General features: G+C 38.8%; 1 pseudogene; it reads right to left on the reverse strand.

Annotated features, from left to right (window-relative positions):
- Positions 1-6,809: 6,809 nt before the first annotated feature.
- On the reverse strand, positions 6,810-7,127 carry LOC136123887 (PHD finger-like domain-containing protein 5A pseudogene; annotated as a pseudogene).
- Positions 7,128-7,555: the final 428 nt, after the last annotated feature.

The raw sequence follows: 7,555 nt of genomic DNA on the forward strand, positions 1-7,555 counted from the left end.
AGAAGGCTCACTGAGTTCAAATTGGTAAAGTACTTTGAGAGTCAGTAATTGAACAATACTGTATTCATACTAGCCATGTAGCATTTGTTTTCTTTTATTTTCTCTAAATTGGGCTGAATTCTTTTAGGTGGATTAATTGATATTTTTGACTGCCACACATATCTCCTATGCATGGTTATTTCTTATACTTTCCTTGTATAGACATGGCTTACCAGTATCAGTTCGAGTTAATTGTTGGCCTAATACATAGATCTAATACCACTTGCTAATACTTCAGTTTAATAAGCAATGTTTGAACTAACTATTACTGCTGCATGTTTCCAGAACAACATTTCTTAAAAGGGAGATTTTTGGAATTAATTTTAATACGGATGTGACAGGCATAATATGGCCCACCAAAAGTGTCTATGTCCTAATCTCTGGAACCCGTGAATGTGTTAGGTTACATGGCAAAGAGGAATTGTGGTTGTAGATGAAATTAAAGTTGCTAATCAGATGACCTTGAGATGTTGAGATTATCCTGGAATATCTAGGTGGCTTCACTGTAATTACAAGGGTCCTTAACAGTGGAAGAGGGAGGTAAAAGTTGGCACACCGTGATCTGAGAAGGGCTAGATCTGTTGGCTTTGTAGATGGAAAGGGGCCATGAGCTGAGGGATGAACTCCCTCTAGAAGCTGGAAAAGACAAGGAAATGTGTTCTCTCCTAAGGCTTCTGGGAAGGAACACAGCCCTGCTGACACCTTGATTTAGCCCAGTGAGACCGTGTTGGACTTCTAACCTACAGATATGTAAGATAATAAATTTATATTATTTTAAGCCACTAAATTGCTGGTAATTTGTTACAGCCACAATAGAAAGCTGGTACACAAGGTTAAAAGAAATGAGGGGAGGGAGATTTCAAATAATAAATCAATACTTTAACTGGGGTCATTTACCCTGCAAACCTTGAAGTACTCAAAGGCTGTAATTGTCATGTCTGAATGTTTGAAAATTTAATTCATTCCTTAGGAGCTTTGGTGGGTGCCGTGGGGACTTTTTGATATTGTAATTATGGGGTTGGTACAGGAGCTCATTATACACAGAGAGCGAGAACTGGGGATGTGTGGCACGCTCTTGGACCCATTGTAAGCCACATCTTGACTGCCCAGAATGTAGATGACCTTCAGTGAGTGGCAGGCCAGCCCTCTGAGAGATGATACCTCCATAAAGGCCCTGTTCCTTTGTGTCTCTGGGAACCTGTCAGCCCATCGCTGTGCTGTTATGGAGGCTAGGCAAGGAGCAGGAGTTCCTATCTGATTATTTTCTTATCTTTTCCATTTTCTATAGTATTTTTTGTTTTTCCTATTACCTCCCAATTCTTATATTAAAATCTTTGCATTTGCTATCATATTCTTAATTCCCAAGAACTAATTTTTAACTTCTGGATGATGACAAGGCTTCACTGAGCCCCCTTCTTGACTATGCCTCTCCATGGCCTGCCAGCCCAGTTTTAGCAAGAATCCTGCTAAGCTAGCTTAGTGAGACTCCCCCCACCTGTGCCCCCACCCCCACCCTTGGTATCCAATCAAATTCCTCATCCCCCCAACCTTTGATACCTAACAAATTTCTTCTTAGTAATTTCCCATCTGCTGACTCCCTCATCCTGCCTATGGGCTCTAAATCCCCAGCTGTCCCTATTGTATTTGGAGTTGAGTTCAATCTCTCTTCCCTACTGCAAATTGTCTTGATCCCTATTGCAATAATCCTGAATGAAGTCTTCCTCGCCTGTTTAACTATCCAGTGCAGTTTCTCTTTGACAATGTTTCTTTCATATAGACTCCTTCTCTTATTTCTTTCAGTTCAGTATCTTCTCTTATCAATCAGAGAACATTAGTGACGGGCTTTAAAAAAATTTTTTTTCTTTTTTCTGCATTTTAAAAAATACAAACTTAGGTTTATTTGAAAAAAAAATTTTTTTTTCTGTTTTTCATATTTAAGAAGCGGGCACTAAAGTTCTTATTGGAAGTTCTGTGTGTGATTTGTCAGCTGGAAGGCTTTAGTGTAGGATGATTAGGCTAGGCCATTTCAATTGCCTCTGCCTCTTCCTGCAATCCCCCATCAATGCCTGTGGCTCCATTCTCTGGAGCAGGCAAGTTTTTCCAGAGAGAAATTTCCCAAACTCCTGCCTGTTGGGAAAGAAATAAAAGCCTAGCTATGTGAGTCCTGGATGAAAGCATGGGTAAGAAACTGGCAATCTTACCTTTCAATATGTGGCTTTTACATGATCATCCTATCTTTAGTGTGATATCCCTTATTCTCTGTGTCCCTGGTATCCTCTAGCCCATAATCCCTTCCATTCTCCATCTCCAGAGAGTGAATCTAGAGTCCTCTGTAGTTTGGGGAGGATATCTAGAACAGTCTTGTGCAGACTCCCAATCAATCTTCCTGCTTTTAACCCTGCTCACTTTCCTACTCTTTTGGAGGTATATTACTAGTCTTCTGAGTCTTTTAATCATTCTGAGGAAATAATTGGTTGGCTTTTGGTTTCTTTCAGTGCTGCTTTAGGAATTAAATTTTCTCAGGTCTGCTAAGTCAGGATCACTTGTCAATCTGCTCTCCATCCTCCAATATTTTGTTTCTGTCTTCTCCTAACTTTTCTTTGTCTTTCCTAAAAATGGAGTATCAGAAAGTGTTCAATGCATCATGTTTAACTGGAAGTAAATGTACATTTTAGAAAGGTTTCAAGATATTAGCTAATTATCTTTTGGTTTCCTCTCAGTCAATAAGAAATTCAATTTACCTTAACATCCCAGTTCCTCCCAACAAACACAGAATTAATAAATGGCGATGGAATGATTGATTTATTATATAAATAGACACACTGTATTTCCTTGACACTTCGTAAAGGATGTAAAGAAGTACCATATTAAATAACTCCAATCGAAGGCAAATAATTCACAATAGAGTATAAATTACATAAATTTACACTGCCTCACCCAGCATATTGCATTAGAGCCGAGGATTATCTCAGTAATCACCTAACAATAGGGGTCCATATTGATTTTAACTGCTAATTATGTCAGGGGTATGCCCCCGAGTTAGAATTTTAAATCTCATTCTGTTTAATCTGAAAGCACTTCCTGAACTCTGAGTTGTAATTTAAACAGAAAAGATTACAAACACTGGCAAAACAACAGATCTGAGCAGCTTATCCCACAAGAACTGATTAAGAACTTTTTCATCATCTTTTATGATGGCAGAGTCTGGCCTTGTATTTTGGACCAAGGAGTCACAAACTGGGATACTTAAGGCCAACCCAAGTGGGGTAAAGCACCCAACAAACTTAGAATTAATAAATGATGATGGAACTATTCAGCCACTAAGATTGGATATTTCCCTTGTTTGTCAAGGGCATTTGAGTATAATTTAAGGAGTAAAGTAAAGAAGAATCAAGAGTAAACATGGAGGAATATAGTGAGTTACTATTTGGTAAAATCCAGGACTCATTTTTCTCTGGAATAATGCCTCAAATCCCTGCCTTCGTTTTAAAGGCTATAGAAGAAACACTGATGGCAGCATTTTCTCAAAGCCAGGAATGATTCTTGGATCAATCTTATCATGTTCTTCATTTACATAAATTAAATTTGATAGTGGCTGAGATTTTTAAGAAATATTTTAGGTCATTATTGATCAGCTCAGCCACCCAAGGGACCCTGTTTAAAATAGGGTCCTGAAACATCATATGAATGTTTCATTTCCTTGGATGTTTAGATCCAAAACAGGGCTTAAAATATCTTGTTGGTAGATAGATACGAATTTTTGGCTGTTAAGGAGATGTAGAAGATTAGTTGAATTAACTCCTGCTTCACTCCATTCTGAACATGTTATAATGTTCTAGAACATTTCCAAATTTTAAAAAATGCTTCTTATTGAAAACAAAGTTCAATAAGTTGATTCCAGGCGGTGAGGAGAATCTTTTACCTGTAAAATAAAACTTACATTCAGATACTCTTTCAACAAGCCAAATAGTTTTCCATACAAGGAAATGTATACTAGGTATGTTCATGCTCTGTCTTTAGTTTCAATACAATGAAACAGACTTAAAATTTTTTTGAACTACATTTGTCAAATATCCAGTTAAACTATTGCACTGTCAATATTTCAGTCTGCAAGTATGTATCAATTAAATGTCTTAACATGCCCTGGGTTACAGAAAAACATGTTTTCTTGTTTAATTTTATGAAAACATCTACCACAGTGCCTGTCATATGATAGACGCCTATTAAACATTTTCTGGACTTCCATACCTGTTAAATTTGTTGACTACCCACTGAAAAATAAAAGGTCTTCAGAAATAAATTATTAAGCAAGACTTAGGCCTTTTAGGCAAGTGAAGACGAAGAAATGTTCAAATCATAATCTTAAAGTAAATACGTTATCTGTCACTTACCCTTAGGCACAATTGATATTTAGTTAGTATTGGATGTAAAATATCAATTATACCAGTTGGTGTATAGCCACAGTTCTGAGTACTACCCCTCTCTCTGCCCTCTGCATCCTGGACCTTCCTACAATCAGGAATTAAAAAATTACAGCCTGGCACAGTAGGGGGTTTTCATGGAGTCCATTCTGACTGACAAATGTCTGGGATATACTGAGTATATCTTGACTATCACCCTCTTCATTTACCAGGTGCTATTTGCTTAGGGAATGCAAATAAATTTCAATAGTAGCTGGATACAGATTTTATTAGCATGCAAATTAGTTTTTTGGGGGACTGGGGGGAATAGAATTAGCATTTCCCAAGCTCTTTTTCACTGAAATATTGTTAGTCTACTTGAAAAAGGCTGGATTGAGCAGTTACACCTATTCTTTGGTATAGGACTTTTCAGAGCCTTTAATATTTGACTTTACATTTTAACTCTCTAGGATTTAAGGATTACTTGACTATGAAACCCTTTTTTTCCCCATGGGACACCAATTAATGTCAATTGATATAATGTGTATTAAAACTCTAAATATTTAGGATAGCCCTTGCTGCTTCTCATATATGTGTGTGTATATATATATGTATATATATATATAAATTAGCATTATTCACTCTTTTTTTTAAATTTATTTTTTAAATTTATTAATTTTTGACTGCATTGGGTCTTCGTTGCTGTGCACAGGCTTTCTTTAGTTGCAGTGAGTGTGGGCTACTCTTCGTTGCAGTGCGCGGGCTTCTCATTGCGGTGGCTTCTCTTGTTGCAAAGCACGGGCTCTAGGTACACAGGCTTCAGTAGTTGTGGCTCGCGGGCTCTAGAGCGCAGGCTCAGTAGTTGTGGTGCATGGGCTTAGTTGTGCCGCAGCATGAGGGATCTTCCTGGACAAGGGTTCGAACCCGTGTCCCCTGCGCTGGCAGGCGGATTCTTAACCACTGTGCCACCAGGGAAGCCCGACTCTTTTTGAATTATCAATTTTATGGCAAGGCAGAAGAAAAGTTAATGTTGATTAAGGCAAAAAAAGTTAGAGTTGACTATTGTAGTCAGGGTAGGCTAGGTCAAGCTGTGGGAACACCCAATCCCCAAATCCTAGCTGGTTTAACACACAACAGTGGCTCATGCAAAGGCTGCTGTGGTTCGAGACACTGTCCTTCAAGTAGTGACCCAGTGATGTGGCTGCTTTTTTCTTACGTTGGGGACCTGATGGAATGTTTGGTGAGACTTCCTGTCTCTGCTGAAGCTGTAGAGCAAAAATCAGTATTATGTAGTTTAGTATGTTGATTGTTCTTCATTTTAATTTTGGTAAATACATAAATAACAAGCTATGTGTTTTTGCCTTCCTCCAAAATCACTTTTCCCATTCTTCAAATTAGTATGAACTGGCTTTGCTTAGCTCATTCTTAGAGTGTCTGTTCTTTTTACCATTACATGTTCAGGTTTTTAAGTATTCAATTGATGCTGTAGACACACAGAGTTGAGAGTCTGGTTATTAGATTTCTTGCTTTTTGGCATCTTGCTTACATATCAGTATTGTTCCTTTCAGTGTTACTTATTCTTTGTGACTGGTTAATTTATGTGTAGATACTTAAACAAGAACTCTACATTTTTTTCCTAAACATCACAAGTGCTTTCTCTTACCATGATTATTTTCTTTTTTGCATGAATCCCAATACCTTTATTCTGAATCACAAATTCCTGGGTGACTAAAATTCCTAGAGTTAAAATTAAATTGGGAAGGGGCTGACTACCAGAAAATAGGCTGACTACCAGAAAATGAATGCCTGCTTTATTAATACAGTAGCAACAGAAAGGGTTTCCAATTTTTAGAAGAAAACTAACATGAACCAGCACCACCTGGTGGGTGTTATAAGAGGAAATGCCCACATTTATTGTTCTGAGAGTCCACTACCACCCTGCAGATGTTTCATCAAGGACGACTGCCATCAGAGCTGTTGCAAGAACGTGCTTCTCACTGCAGCTAGCTTTACAGTCAGCTCCTCAAACAGAAGACTGAAATGATATATCATTCCTGTTTTAGAAGCTTTTGATGTACAGAACTTCTCGATGTGGTTAACACAGTCTTGCTTCTTGAATTTAAGGAACGCCATGAACCAACCTATCAATTTTTCTGTGATACAGACTGCCAGAGTGCTCTGTGAAGAATCTTTTTTTCCCATTCCTACCATGTCGGGGTGAGAAGAGAGGAAAGGGTGGCAAGGGGCCAGTGTACTAATAGGCAATTCGGGTGATGCTCTGTGCTCCACTTCCTTTCTGTAGGCATTTCTTTTGGCAGCTGCAGCAGCTTGATTGGGGGAGAAAGAGGCAGCCCACCAATCACCTCTTCTTTAGGCCCTATTTTTTGCGTTCATAGAAGAGATCTTAGAGCTCCCAAAACTGACAATCTTTGGGCAAGCATCTCTGTCTTTCTCCTGGATGGTGCACTCCTTACAAAAATAGGCATCTGAGACTCTGGGGCCTCCACGGATCACACAGCGTCCCTGGTAAGAGCCATAGTTACATTCATCACACATGTGCACCAGGGTGCAGGGACACACGTAGGAGTCACAGATCACACACTTGCCATCCCATCTTTCACACAGTCTTCCAAGGGCAACACCAGCCTGCTTGCGGCAAAAGATCAAGTCCGGGTGATGTTTAGCCATAGCTCCCTCTATGCCACCCCATGATTATTTTCTAAAAGACACTCACCAAGTGAGAAATCTTCCCTGATTTTGTCACAGCCGACAGTCTCTGTTGAAGAAAGATTCTCATCTTTGTTATCAAGGGAATAGTGCAAAGGATATGAACACTGATAGAACTTCATAAGAGCAGCTGAACTTGGTATCTTGTGATGCCTAGTCTAAATCCATGGTTACTAATTTTTCAGTTTTGTGAGTAGCACATTCACTCACAGTTCTTCACATGTTGATAAAGCCTCTAGTATTACCTCCTGCCTCTCCCTGCGTGTGAACACTTTATTGGAAGGAAAGGAGCTAACCTTAAGCTGGTGTAGACCAAGTTCTTGGCTGAGGCCCCTATAACAAGACAGATTAACAAGAAAAAAGCATACAAATGTATTTAATATAACTTT

Source organism: Phocoena phocoena, chromosome 5 (assembly GCF_963924675.1).
Source record: "Phocoena phocoena chromosome 5, mPhoPho1.1, whole genome shotgun sequence".
NCBI lineage: Eukaryota > Metazoa > Chordata > Mammalia > Artiodactyla > Phocoenidae > Phocoena > Phocoena phocoena.